This window comes from Protopterus annectens, chromosome 9.part0 (assembly GCF_019279795.1).
Source record: "Protopterus annectens isolate FY-2018-M chromosome 9.part0, PAN1.0, whole genome shotgun sequence".
Classification (NCBI taxonomy): domain Eukaryota; kingdom Metazoa; phylum Chordata; order Ceratodontiformes; family Protopteridae; genus Protopterus; species Protopterus annectens.
The window spans coordinates 1549120177-1549135505 of NC_056743.1; the positions used below are offsets into that span (position 1 = coordinate 1549120177).

The 15329-nt window shown below is 35.5% G+C and overlaps 1 protein-coding gene across 1 annotated transcript in view; it reads right to left on the bottom strand.

Moving 5' to 3' along the window:
• Window positions 1-15329, bottom strand: part of LCP2 (lymphocyte cytosolic protein 2) — a 1995233-nt gene that overhangs the window by 576918 nt on the left and 1402986 nt on the right. The gene's annotated exons all lie outside the window — the stretch shown is intronic.

Here is a 15329-nt window from a genome sequence, read left to right on the forward strand (position 1 = left end):
GTCTGTGGCTGACAAAATTTGCTGATGACTGCAAATTGGGAGTGCTCATAGAATCTCCAAGTGATGTCAACATCCTACAAGAGGGTCTTACACAAACAACTACTGGTGCCAAAGTCATGGATTTAAACTCAATGTAAAAAATGTGTTATCATTCCTTTTGGTAAGTGCGATGTTCCTGCTAACTACCACAGCAATAACAACACCCTAAGTATGCACTCAGTGGTGAGAGACATGGGCACACAGAATGACAGCAACCTTACCTTTGATCACCATGTCTCCACAGTGGTAAGAAGGGCATTCTATATTGCTCATCTCATAAGTAAAGGCATTTCATCCAGAAAAAAAGAAGTTATAACCTCTTTGTACTCTTCCCCTCATCAGACTAATAATTGAGTACAATGCCCCTTTTGGTATGTACCTTTTCAAGCACCTGCAGCAATTGGAGAGACCACAAAGGTCTCCCACAAGGAAAATTCAAGGTCTTCAGCATCTGTCCTATGTGGATGGTCTGAAATCACTGTCACTTTATTCTGATTCATACAAATTACTCAGATATAATGTATGCCTTGCATACAAGGCAATCCTTGACCCTACTTTATTGGAAAGGCTGCATATCCGGAAGTCAAATGGTACATGGGTTAGTCACTCTAAAGACCTTAACCTGGTATGTGACATTAATAGAACTTGCTGGGGGGACAGATTTGTCTCCCAGAGGTTACCACACCTTTGGAATGGACTCTCACTTCATATCAAACAGAGCACCTCATTAGCCCTCTTCAATTGCAATCTGGATGACTGGATGGGTATCCATAAATTCACCCTGGGGGATCCACCTGTGTCCTTCTTGGACAGAGGCAATTGGTGCTAATCGTGGAAATAAGGGTAGAACTTGGCTAGGCTTGTAAGGACCCTAGACCATTAGCCTAGTAACTACCTATGATCCTATGATAAGCTTGAAATTGAGATAGAAAGGAAATTAGTGCAACAGGTTAGCAACTTCAAGTATCCGGGAAGTGTAGTTCAGGAAAAGGGAACTCTGAATGAGGAGATCAAAGCAAAAATTATATGTTTTGCAGTCAACTGACACACAGTGTAAGGGCTAGTTTGTAATAGATGAATGCCAATGAAGTTGAAAAGCAAGGTGTGCATAACACTGGTCTGACCAGTGTTTCTGTATAGCACAGAATCCTTGGCAGTGCAAGCAGGTCAGCTGAGGCTTGAGGTGAATGAGATAAAGTGCCTGAGATGAGCATTAGGATCCACACTGCAGAACAGAGGAAGAAATTAGGACATCTGAGTGGAAGCCATGGTAACCCCAATTATAGAGAAGGTCAAGGAGAAGAGATTGTACTGGCCTGGTTACATGTGCAAGAAAGCAGAAGAGAGTCTGGTAAGGCAGATTCAGGAGGCCGAAAAAAGGCCAGAGGAATCAAAAATGTCCAGCCAACAGATGAAAGATTTACTAGAGAGAAGATTTAAGAATGGGAAGCATGACTGTTGAACAAGTTAGGAAAGTGTCTCTTTATTGAGAGAGTTGGCAACATTTGATGTGACACCCTGACACTCGTGTAAACTTGGGCAAAAGGGAATTGATGACTGACTTTCCTATAGTAAATATTCAGAATGGTTGGTTAGTGCTCTGTGATGGATTATTGAAAATATATCATTCTCATTAATTCATGTCCATCTCTTTTTATTGCTAGTGGAACATTCTGCTCATTTGTTTTCATTTAAGCAGCTATTTTATTTGCTCTTATGCTTATTTTTCATTTATTTGAAATGTCAGTTATTCAAAACATATTTCTGTATAGTTAATCATTTGTTTAACTTGTTATGTTTTCCATTTGGAATTTCATTATTTCAAAATATATTTTATCCACTTTCTTTGTGTGTTTTTTGTATTCAGTGCTGGATGTATTTGAAAAGAATATGTGGGCCATGCCCTCACTTGGTTGAAAAATAAATGAATACAATAAATACAATTTCTCACAAAAGATATATCATTACAATTTTTAGATTTTAATTTGCTTTTATAAGTGTAAACCAAAAATATATTTAAAAACGGGTTCTTAATTGGCATTACCCACTTAAATGGCTGAAAGACTCATCAATACTATTATCAATATTTTCCCTTGAAACCTTGGAAGGAAGAATCAGTATTACAACTTAACATAATCGTTTCCATTATTTGTCTTTGTGCAGACAAAATAAGTCCATAAGACTGCTATAAATAATCAAATGGGAGATGGCAATGTTTTTGACTTTCTGGAAAACCATGGGCAGCACAGTATTGCAGTTATTAGTGTTTCTACATAGTAGTATTTATCTAGTTCATTTTGAAGCTAGCACTTGTTTTCTCTAGTGTACTCTAAGTGCACAAAATCTGTATCCAAGAACACCCCTACCCTTTCTAGTCTCTCAGAAAGATTGAACTAGGTATACATATAGCCTAAACTTTGTGGTAAACTTTATGAAGCCCCCTCGATATTTAAGGCTGCAAGAAAGTCAGTAGGAAAACTAAAATTAGGAAGAAGGTGTGAGTTATGCTTGTGTTGTCTATTCACTCAAAACAGTGTACACTTAGTGTACATTTAGTGTAGGCATTAATGAATCCCAGGATATGTGTTCTGCTGGCAAGCTATAAAGTTATCAGCCTCAACAGCATCATTTGCAAGGTGTTGGAATGCATCATCATGAACCTCATAAACTGGGACATTAGCAGCCTACAGTCCCTAGACCCAAACAAATATGGATATATGAAATGTAAATCATGCCTATTAAACATAGTTAATTTCTTTGAAGCACTCATTGAATGAGGATAACGCCATGCACACAGGCTATTTAACACTGTCCTGAAGTCGGAAATCATTTACAAACTAGTCAAACTCAATACAAATCCACATGTAACCTGTTTAATTCCCAGCTAACTCCATGATAGATACCATTCGATAAAGTTAATGGCACATTATCCTTTAAGAGACTTGCCATCATTGGTATGCCCTAGGGCTCTGTTCTGAGGCCACTTTTACTTGGCATGTACTTCTCAAATGACAAATGTAACATTGAAAGCCACTTGCTGAAAAAACACTCCTGTGGTAACCAAAAAAGAATCCATATTATTAATCGCTTTTCATCTCTCCTTGAAGGGAGACTTCTTCAGATAAAAACCACATACAATTCCACAGTTTAAATAAATAAATCATCAGTCATGTCATACAAAAACACACCTCCATTTAAAACATCTCTTCCTCATAAACTTAATCCACATACAAGTTATTGCATCCTCTTACATACATTACATCAAATAATACCAAAATTATTAAATATGATTACACTAAAATGTTTGGCTACTAAACTAAAACCCCTTTTCAACTTTGTTTTATGAAACCTTTACCTAAATCATTCAAGTTCATTTACAAATACATAAAAAATAATTATTTGTTATATACTTTCTGAATTGTAATTGAGTTTAGTTGGGTTGACTTGCTCTGTAAACATGTTGACACCTATTATACAAGGGTGTGAACTAATATGGCCCTCCCTTATGCCTACCTTTCTAAATTTTTCAATTTAGAAATGCACAAAATAGAAAAAACTGGAAAATGGCAGGCATTCGTACGCAACTGCCATCTCAATTCAAGTCTCTCTAGTAATAATGAGTCAGGGCCACCCCTTCCATTCAAGTTGACATAGTCAATAGCCCTAAATTTAAAGTATGATCAGAATGTATCTCCATGTGTCTAGCTAAGGCACTTTTTTTTTTTTTTGATTTAGATATATAATACAAGTGTTCATATACTATTTCTCTTAGCTTTTGGTCTGTTTTTCTGATATAGAAAGCCGGACATTGCTGACACTGTGCCATATATACTACCTCTTTGCTCTGGCAGTTAAACTTACATTTAGTCACATATATCTGTTCCCTCAAAGTAAAGCCTTGACCAACCTCCATGTTTTTACAAAAGTTGCACATGTTGCATTTGAGCATGCCTGTTCGTGTGTAGGGACCTTTTACCTTATATTGTAATATGTTCTTCAAATTCTGCCCACGTTGAAAAAGTATTCTTGGTGTTTCCTGGAATATGAGCCTAAGTCCACTGTCATTCATTATTAATGACCAATTTTTATTGATGAGGGAATACATAGCTGGAGCATTTGCACTGTATCTAGTAATAAGAGCTGTCGTACTATATTTTCTCATCCTTGGTTGCATGTTTAAATCCCTTTCGATGTCACCCCCAATTGTGCCCTTAATATACAATATTGGTTTATAAAAACCTCCAGCCCTCTTATGTTGGACCTCTTTGATCAATTCATTGATCAATTGCTCTGGGTAACATCTTTATTAATGTGGTCACTCTCAAGGTAAATTTCCTAAATACATTTGTTTAATAAATTAACAAATTGGTTATGATCACTAATCTGATCTTAACTTTTGTAATACATCAAGCATTTTAGTTGCACTGATATGTTAAAAAATGAAGGAATGTGAAGTGTGTAACAGCTTTAGATACTATCACACAGTTTATACTATTATATAAACAGTCACTGGAAGAAAATTGCTTCTTTTATCAACATGTTCTTTGATCTGTTATACTTTTACTGTTTGTGTGGCAGCTTGTAGTGTGTTATTGCTGTCAAAGCTATCCAAAGGTTTCCAGTGCAGTTCTCTGGTGGCCTTTGTAATATGTTTGATGTATAAGAATCTTGCAATAAAAAGCTTGCTATAGTGAAATTTATAACTATAACAATGCTACATTTTCCTAATTTAGGAGCATAATGAACACAGCCCTTTTATTTTGTTATTTTGTTACAGATTAAGTAATGGTTCTAAACATGGCCGGTGAAAATTACTGCAGCAATGGAATATTTTTACACTACCTCAGGTCATCATTTTCATTGGCTTTCAATCCCATGTATGTAATTTATTGTAAACCATTTTTTATATTATATTAAATTACATTATTTTCTTGGTCTCCTCAAAATATTGGCCTGGCTTAGTATAGTTTCCACAAAAATAATGAAAAGAAAGAAAGAAAGAATGAATGAATGAATAAATTAATAGTAGGTGAACAGTATACATTCTAGTGCTTAAATATATACATTCCCTTTCTCTCTCTCTCTCTCTCTCTTTCTCTGCCACTATAACTAAGGTGACTGGTATGTTGTACAGAAGGGTGAAAGCTTTCAATCTTCACTGATGTAAGATGATGGGACATGTCACTCTTTTTCCATAAATCAGCCTTTTAAGGTGCCCTTGATTAAAAGCAAATAGAATTCCTGCAGGCAGAAGTGGTACCTAGAATCTAAGAATGGGAACACTTAAATATAAAAGTTTAACAGTCATCAGCAGAGGCATTAAGAGCCATGAGCCATAGGCTTGTCCACTTGCATGTGTTGTACTTTACTAGTTATGACACTATTTTCCTATGATTTAACAAGTACAAATTCTTGCACTTTGTATGATCATGAAGCTATACCCATATCTTCACCTTCCATTATTCTACTACGATCTAAGTGAATAGTGTCTCTGGCTGTTAACCACAATTCATTCATTCAGAAATATGGAATTTGGAATTTTGTTTTTTGTTGCAGATATTTATACATGCAGTACCTAAATACTTGCCATTACATGTCATTGTATTAATATGAAATTGTTTTTTAAAGGAGCTGTTCATTTTTTTGATGCCTGCTGTTTAAGAGGGCATGATACTTCAGCTATGAGTGGCATGAATGCATTCCAATGCAAGGTCAAAACGCTATCAGATCATATAATCCTACCTGAAAAAATGCTAGCCTAAGTAACTATAAGAAGGAAGCCTATATGCAGAAATACTTTATTAAGTAAAATGATTTTTGGGTCATTTTGATTTTTTTCCATTTTAATTGAATCAATAAAGGTATACCTTGAGGGACATAATCTTCCTGAAATCTAAGATGTACAAGAAACATCAACAGTGCAAATATTAAAGTGAACATGAAAAAATTGTATGTTTTCTAAAAGAATACAAGGACATTTGCATTCATTTACCACTGAAGAAGGCTACACTCTGCTGTTTTTTTCTTTTTTCCTGGATATTATTTGTGTCCAAGTACTTTGTTTGCATGCATTTTGTTGTCTTTAGCACTGAATTCTGCATTCAGTCCACAATCAGACCTCAAAACAAAGATGTAAATTGCAAAGATAAGTTTAACACAGTGTTGGAATTGGGTATAAACATGACATTAGTTTTGATCCTTTGATGATGGCCAAGTTGGTGTTAATAAGTGGGTCATCTGGAGACATTTTTAGACAAGAATGTCTTACCTGTCACCTGCCATACAATCCTAACACGCCATGAAGACTGACCGAGCCTCAAACCTTCCACTTTGGACTTGGTTATTTTGAGATGGTGCACGACATGCACTGGTCAATTTTAATTCTGCCGGTTTGTCAGAGAACAGTGTGAAGCTGAGTTTGGGCACGTAAACAGGAATCATGAACATAAAACATGTTTAGGCATGCCAAACAAGACTGCTGGTCATTGCAGCCTTTTTTATTTTATACTTCAGTCACTTTTTCATGGGAAATACTACTGCTAAGAAATATATAATTGTACCCTTTAGGAACCTGGTTCCTGGTTAATTACCATGTTAATAATACGTCCCTAAGATTTGACACATTGGTCACGGATCTGGGTACACATATAGACAGTACGAAGAAATAACCAACCTCTCTCTCAAAGTTAACCAGCAGCCAGAATCCAACAAGTAGTACAATAAAAGAGCAGGTTAACACCACGATGAGTAAAAACGAACCTTTATTGACCAAAAATGAGCGCTTTCGCGTGCCCACAAACTGCACGCTTCTTCAGATGAATATAACATCACAGTAAAGGCATTCTCTATATATGCAAAAAGATTAATTGCTAAATATATTAATTCATCCAATTAAACAATAATTAATCAATTATGCTGCTTATAAAGCTCATTTATTTAAAGCAGTAAAATCAAATATAACTATATGTGAAACAAAAATGAAAATGAACATAGTTTTTATGTCATAATATCATTCGTTATGTTTCATTATAATTATTTCATCAGATGATGAGCAAAGATCATAAAGATATATTAAACAACTGTGAATCTATCTATAATTATTCAAACATAACAGACTTTCCATTGTTAATGAAAACCAGCAAAAATGCAACATGTCCAGCTTTTTAAAATGTGTAAATATATATAAGCCATTAGGTAACAATATAATGTGCATAAATTAAGAACAATAGTAACATTAAAAATTAACAACAATAAGAAAATTAGCAGCAATAAAGAAAAAATAGCAGCAATGAGAAAAAATAGCAGCAATAAGGAAGAAATAGCAGCAATAAGAAGTAGCAGCAATCAAAAATTGGCATGAATTTATTTTAATATTATTGAAACAAATATATGTATATGTGTAAATGTCATTTACACAGATAAATAAATAACTAAATACCAGTAAATGTCCAGAACAACTAAATACAATATGTAATTAAGATGTAAAATTTAAAAAGAAAATATATGTGTATATATGTAGTAAATATTAAACCAGTGACAAAAAAACATATAGACAGTAGCCTTACCTTTGACCAACACATGGCCACAGTGGTGAGGAAATCCTTTTATGCTGTGCAGCTTACAAGTAAGGGCATGGTATCTAGCTCTAAACAGGTCATTATTCCACTGTACTCCACCTTTATCAGATCAGTCATAGAGTACAATGCTCCCTTTGGTATGTACCTGACTAGACATATGCAGCAACTAGAGCAACCTCAGAGGTTCTTTACAAAAATAATACAATGCGTAACAAACCTGCCTTATGCAGAGTGCCTTAAAGTCCTTTCCCTCTACTCAGTCTCCTACAGATTGCTGAGGAGTGATCTATGCCTGGCTTGCAAATCATCTCCAAACTCCACACTAATGAATCTCCTACTTATTAATAAGTCAAAAAGCATCAGAAATACAAGGTCTAGGGACTTGAATTTTGTATGTGACATAAACAGAACATACTGGAGAGATAGATATGCGTCTCAGAGACTGCCTTTCTTATGGAACAGGCTTGCCATCCATGCAAATCTGAGTTAATTTATTACCCCAGTTTAACAGCAACCTAGACCAGTGGATGGGGAATAGGAAATTTACACCAGGCCTGGCACCCATGTCCCCTATGAACAGAGGTGGCTTATAAACTCCTGGTCCTCAATGTCCTATTTGGATAAAGGACATCATTATTCTTTCAGGAAAACTTGGCTAGGCTTAGTAAGGACCCCCTCTGGGTGGTTAGTCTAGTGACAATCTGTGAATCTATGAATCAAAATTGAGTTTGTTGCAGTTACTGTCCTTTGTTGTTTTGGTCACAGAAATCAGAGAAGAAAGTGTGTTTTGTTTTTCTAATGCCCCTCCCCCATTTTTTTAGTTTGTGTGGTATTGGAGTTAATCTATATCAACAGAAGGGGTGTGGTGGGTAAAGCTCCCACATTAGGATGCATCTTTTTTGCTTCAAAATAGAGCTGAGCTATAAATTGCTTGTGACTGTCTCCTTCATTTTAACAAGGGTGACCTCCTGCTTTATTTGTTATGACTTAAGAATCTGAAACAAGATTTACCAGTATGCTTTATCTTTAGAGCACGAGGTTAAGGATTAAGACATCTTTTCTAAAGTAATATTCTTTAAATGTGAGATATATTTCGATAGTTTGAAAAGCTTAAGTTTCATTTCATAGTTATTTTTGTTGTTGTTGTTAGATTATTAAATGAGTTGCTGGAACCTCTTTGGACCACTTGCTTATAGGTTAGTATAGATTAGTACTAGGCTAACTGTCCTTTTGGGTCATTTGAAGCCTCGCCAGTTACCCCTTGTGAGAATCAAACCCTGCACCTTGTGTCTTTAAGGTACGCACCTTAATCATTATGTCATCCTCCCATCTCTTATCACGCTATATACAAGGCTTATCCCTATGATCACTTAGGATTCTATTAAGAAAACACTGCCAATTATTTTAAATGGGGTCTACTATGAATAGTCATGTCTCATTGAACTGGAGTCAGTTATTTAATCCCAAGACATCCAAAGCCTTTGGAGGTTGCTACCCAAATATACAATGCTCATAAGGACAAGGCTCAAAGGTCCAGATCTGTTTGGTCAACATGTTTTGGTCAACAGAAACAGATGGTCAAAAGGTGTGCAAGATCAACAATCCCTGGGTAGAGGCATATACCTTTTCCCAGGGGATTGAGTGATCTCGGAGTTAGTATATATAATTATCAGTGGGTATGAAGAGTGCAGGGGGGCTTTCTCCTCTGCAAAACCTTTTGCTTTTTATTTTGCATACTCTGAGGTTAGTCCTTAGGGAATGTACAGTAGCCTGTTGACATTGTACATTTGATATAGAAACTATATATCTATCTCTTATTAGGTGACCTTAATATAGAATGGCATTTAGTTCACAAGAAACCTTCCCACCACACACCCAGCTATTTGGCTCACACTTACTATACATACAAGAATAGACAAAACATCAGGTAGGCAGAGTATCCTAGACCAGATACGTTTAGCCAGTCCTGCAAACTTCTCGTCAATGGGAATCATATCCAAATGCCTGAGTCACCACTCTCCAGTCTTTGCGTGATGAAAAAAATGATCCATCTTGAAGTCCTTATCCATTATAAGAGGACTGAAATACTTGTCACTTTAATGATTCCACTTTTATATTACTTATATCTAAATTAAAGTCATTTAACTAGTAGACACCATGATCTCTAACCTTAGATCTTATAGTACAATGTTACAGCACCACCTTCCTTAATATTCTGAGCTCAGCAGCTCCCACAAACATAAAAAAAGCTGTCAACAATCTCTAACCAAGACTAACTTTTAAGATAATACAAACAAAGTGAGTGCCCCATCCTCAGCACTAAATACACAATACTATACAGCACTATCCAATATCGTATTAGTAGTAGCAGAAATAGGTGCTTTACATCTTACAACTAACATTAATCATCAGATTTCTAAGTAGTTCATACCTAAAAATGGTTACCACCCATCTCCATTCCTATGGAAAAGTTCCATTTTCAGATTTATAGTTCTGACTTCAACACCCCACAGTTCTCAAAAACATCACAACATCTCTTCAAAATTCAACAACTGCTATAAATTAAACAAAAATCATTCTGTATGCTGAAAACTACCCACTCATTCCAGTACTTCCCAAATAAATGCCACTCCAATCAGTTATTCAATGGTGCTAGCCACTCCAATCAGTTATTCAATGGTACTAGTAACCCATCCTTTTAACAACAAGTAGCAAACTCCTCAATGCACCACTGCAGTGTCATAATAAGTGTGGTGATTCACAATTATATCAAATACCTAGCAGGCCATTTTAAGTCTAGCTAATTTCCCCTTTCAAAGGTGAGAATCAAACACTGTACCTCATGTCTGTAAGGTAAACACCTTAGCCATTATGTCAACTCATGACCTCTAAAAGCTGTGGTCCTTTTGGGGTTCACACAGCTGTGAATGTGCTGCACCACCATTGACTGGATAAGCCACTTCTGCCTGATAGACATATATTACCAGATTTGACCCCTACCTGTCTAGCTCCATACTCTAGAGAGCTGTATGTTACCTGCTTCTGCCACACATGACTTTTGATAAGGAAATATGGGTAGAATGGGACTAGAGCTGGGGTAGGAAGGAAGCACTCCTATGACAGGGCAGTGTGTGCAATCTAAGCTAAAGGTGAAATTAGATTACAACCCAAGGGATATCTTTCCACTAACTGGAAATGGAAATATAGATCATACTAATCTTTCTTCTGAGTTGTGACTAATCAATCAGAGTGATTTTGTTACCTGATTGCTATTATTTACTATAGGGGAAAGTGATACGTTTCTTCCTATATTATAATCTGTGTCATTGTTTGATGATTGCATGATCCTATAAACTTAATTTGTGATGCATATAATTTTCTAAAACTACTCTATTACTATGTGGAGTTTTGGGTTTTACCTAGCCGCAGTTTCCTGGTAAACAAAAATGTCAATAAAACAACTTGAAGATTAAGAACCAAACAATTGTACAAATGAAGCACAAGGAGGCACTGTCATGGCAACCCAAAATTTATTGCAGGATTAATCACTTTCTTCAAGTTTATACCAAGACTTCCTCAGAATCCATTTCAAAGTTCACAAGCATACTTTAAATACCCCTCCTTTAAAATATGGGAATTGTTGGAACAATGCATACAGGGGAAGAATGAGGTTTAAAAAAAGGCAGGACTTAAAATGAGCTATTTAATGTTTGAGTGAAAATGACTGGGTAGATTATAAGTGATGTAAAATGCTTGCAACTAGGATTGTGTCGATGTGGTTTGTTTTAATTTATATAAATGCATGATTACTTATGTCATAAGTGATGGTTTAATAAAGATGTTTCTTATTTAAAACAATGGGTAGGAATTGAATATTTTTTGTAATGTTGCTTAGTTATATGATATATAGCAATATATGTGAAGTATAATGTTTGTTAATATTAATTTATTACAGTTTGATTACTTTTGTATAAATATAAATGTGTCTGTGTCACAAGTGATAATTCAATAAAGGTGTTTAAAAAACATATCTATTTTGATGTGTCTAAGCACTGCTTTATTTAGCAAAAGTTAGCATCAGAATCTAAGCACTTGAGTTTTTTTTTTAATTACCAGATTTTCTTTTCTCTTATACTGATTGCTGACTGGGGCCTTGGACTTTGCCAAAGAGTGCAGTATGCATTTATTTCAGAGATCGGAGCAGGTAAATGAAATGCACAGCAACACCACAAACTATGTTCAGCAATGTCTTCTTGGAAGCTTCATTTACATTCAGAGTGCAATCTCCCGTGATAATATGTTTCAATCATTCTGGGTCTAATCATCACTTTTACCCACTCTTTCTAGTCCTGGAGATAGTCAGGGTCCTGCAGATGATGGCTACCAACAATATGTCTAGTCTTTACCTCCAGTCTGATGAGTAGGAATCTATCAGTACATTGCCCCTCCTAAGCAAGCTCCATGCTCTCTCTTCCTAACATTTTATCTTCTCCCTCCACCATGCCATTTTTCATCCTATTCATTACATAGACTGACACCTCTCCTCAGTCTCCTGTGCCCTTTCACCTCATATCCTTTTAAATATCTCTTGTTATTGTCTGTCTAGGTTTATGTGAAGTCTGCTAAAATTTACTGCTGACTTAAGCATTTGCAGATCAGATATTTCCTCCAGTATCCTAGCATGCCTTAACAGAACGGTGCCTTGGCCGCATACATTGCCTTCAGGATTTTGACATCACTTCACAGAACACTGCCTCGACCCCCAAAATTGCCTCCTAGATCATAGCATCACTTAATAGAGTCCTGTCTCCAGTCCCCTTTTTTACTTTGCCACAAAACCCCTATATTCTGTTACTAATTCCTTCTATAGTACTTTTATCAATCTTTTACTACAGACATCTCCAAAAGAATGAAATAAGGCCATTATGCAGTTCACTTTTCCATTGAAAGTTTTGAGTTTTACAAATTATTTTATTTTTTCATTACATAAGCAAATATGAGCAAAGTATGTAGTCTCTGTAGTTGTAAGAAATTAATTTCATTATATATCAGAGCTTAAGGTTACTAAAGCTACTTTGTGTCTGCTACTTTGTGTGTGTGTGTGTGTGTGTGTGATTGATTGCTTGGGTTCAGAATAATTCAAATAAGAGTTGTCTGTATTTCTAATCTGATCACTTCCAGCCAGAAGGCTGAAATGCAGGTGGAGAGACTTAAAGCTGATGGAAATTTGTAAGATTTGCTATTGTTGTTTCATGATAATGTCATGCTTTATCTTAAATGTCAGCTGTTTTCACCCTGGCTGTGTTGCACTTGTATCAGGTTCCAGGTTATGTCTTTAGTGTTCATTTATTTATTGATTTATATATATATATATATATATATATATATATATATATATATATATATACACACACACACACACACACACACACACACACACACACACACACACACACATATTGCTTGTCTCAATAGCTAGAACCTTTAGCATGTTATGCGACCTTTGTCAAATGTATTTTTAGATGTTTTTAATCAGATACTAATTGGAAAAAAACTTTAAGATATATCAAGTAAGGACCGACACAGACTCTGAAAACAAGACTGGGGATATACAATGTAAAGGCTATCACAGACATAGTAATGAAGGTGAAATTAACTTAATATGTACAGTGGCTGAGTCACTGGAATAAGCAGGCAGTGAAAGTCCTAGGTACTTTCGGCAATATGTTATTTTCAAACAATACAAGGGAGAAGTGAATCTAACATGATGGTGCAGTGGATATCTGATGGAGATGCTGTGGGTTTATGTTTGAGACAGAAGTGCTTCTGGTGTTAACATGCAGGAAGTGACTGTTCTTCTTCATACTAATTATCAGAAAGCAGATATGGGTCAATAGTGGTATGGCATAAAAACATGTTTATTTTTAAATTGCATTACAGAAAAATATGCCTGGATTTGTACATTTTGCTGCAACTATGGAGTAAAATGTATGACTGCATCCCCTCTTGGATTGCAGCAGCACTAAATGTTTCACTGTTCTTGTAGAAGGACCAAAGCAGAGTAGGTGTGTGTGTGTGTGTGTGTGTGTGTGTGTGTGTGTGTGTGTGTGTGTGTGTGTGTGTGTGTGTGTGTGTGTGTGTGTGTGCGCGCGCGTGTATCTGTGTGTCTGTGTCTGTGTGTCTGTGTCTGTGTGAGTAAGTATATCTCTGAGTACTACATTATACACTTTGTGTGTGTGGGGGGTGGGTAATTGGGACACTGTTATTGCGTTAAAATAAATGAAAATTAAATGCATTTTGTTTCCCTTAAGTAATCATAACATAAACACTGTATTGTCCAATGCTAGGAAATTGTGTAATCATTACGTTCATGGATAAGAGAGAAAAATTCTTCAACCATTTAAAAAAAATACGCCAGATGAATTGCTTCTCACAGAATTTTTACCTGTGGTTATTCAAATAGATGCCTTCTGGAATGCTGATTGTAATCATGTGCTACAAAGTACAGAAAACACTGCTGGATGAATAGGTCACCCTTTTCCCTGGACAATTCATTATGCCAAAAGTACTCAGATTTGAACATAATGAACTGCAGCACAAGTCCATCAGTTCTGAGAATTAAATGCTAGACATCCCCATTGAGGAAACAGTACTAGCATATTACTTAAATTAATTAGACCTACTACAATACCCATATGCATCTACTACAAAAGCACATATATGCATCTTTTTGCATACAATTTGTTACACGTGAGTTAAATTTAGTGCTCAGACACATCTGCTGTTACATATAACTAAAAATTGCATATCTTTAGTTGCCATTAACTTGGAACTTGAGGACTGGGCTATAGACATAAAATAGCATACTTATGGATAGCCAATCTACCTCCAGGCAAACCTATTACTTTATAAACAAACATATGTGCATTCTACATGTTTACTCCTAGATGAAGAACTTTTTCTGTATTGCTAAAAATCTGTGCTAATTTTTCCATAGATTATGATGGTGTTCACTTGAGGTGCATTATATTACAACTGTCTGATGGCAGAATTAGGCAGTAAGATTACCTAATCTGTCATTCAACTGAATTCTAAACCTAAAACCTGAGCTGCCATTGCCTCCATCTTTATCTCACCAGATACCCTTTCTTCACCTGTCCACTGCCCTCTTAAATGCTTCCATTTGATTAGTATTCCAGTTATGTAATTGGTCTTGATAGTTTGTTGAAATTTGTACCCTAAGAGCTGTTTTCTACACTGTATGGGAAATACAGCTTCCATGATGACAGTATATTTATGAGTTAATTATGATTTTCTGCAGCCAACATAACCATAACAAAGATTAAATGGAGTCACTGTCTCAGACAACTGTTACATGTGGTGAATAAAATCTTTTTCATACTGTTCTATCAATTTTTTATTAAAAGGAATAACAGTAGTACAGTAAGTCATACAAAGAACATCACTTTATGTATCATACATATTTCTAATATTTGATGTATTCTTATTGTTTTACTGGTGCTTAAATCTGACTGGCCCATTGGATTTTAAAGAAATGTATTTAACCTAGTTTTAGCAGATTCTATGCAACCTGAAAAAGGATGTGAATTCTAAGAGCTTATTATTATTATTTTGCATAATAAAATAGTTCAACAGAGCAATTGCATGTACATCCATTTCTGTTATTTATTATTCTTTTTAACTTAAACAAGA